Source organism: Etheostoma spectabile, chromosome 10 (assembly GCF_008692095.1).
Source record: "Etheostoma spectabile isolate EspeVRDwgs_2016 chromosome 10, UIUC_Espe_1.0, whole genome shotgun sequence".
In the NCBI taxonomy this organism is placed as follows: Eukaryota; Metazoa; Chordata; class Actinopteri; order Perciformes; family Percidae; genus Etheostoma; species Etheostoma spectabile.
Genome location: NC_045742.1, coordinates 20131641 through 20132281, shown reverse-complemented (window position 1 = coordinate 20132281; position 641 = coordinate 20131641).

Below are 641 nucleotides of genomic sequence, written 5' to 3'. Positions count from 1 at the left end.
GTAGAACAGGGCGTCTGAACCCTGGTCAGTTTGATGTAGTGGTTCTTGGTCCCCCTGCTCGGCCCTGCAGCACTTTAAAGCCTTCATCAACTGGTCAGAGGAGATGGGCTGTGGTCCTACAGGGATTAGAGACTTCTCTGCTATGGTGTTGATGAGACGCGAGAAAGTGCCATACAGGGAGGCTGCGGTGAACAGGGAGCATGCTACACCAAAGAAGATGTAGTATCCCTGGATAGGAATCTGGGGGATTGTTGAGAGCGTAAGGAGGAGAAACAACATGTTGTGGAGCAGCTCTAGGACATCCGTGTTAAGGCTTCCCACACAGAGCACCACGCTTGCCACCACAAAGAACCAATTTCCCACCATCATTACCCTACCTGAGGCCACATTAATGTCCTCCACAACCAGAGAAGATACCACAAATTCTTCCCAAGCGTGAGCAGCCAATATGTGGCATGAAGCAAATGTAGTGTGTCGTAAACAGGGCTTGGCGCAGATGGGCATAGTAGCTGGACAACAGCTGGGCAACTATGACGATTGAGACCCATGCAGCTCCTAAGTAAAAGGACTTCATGTACCCAAAGCAGTAGAAAGCAAAGATGAAGGAGGCAACAGTGTCACAGAAGAAACCCAAGGCCATA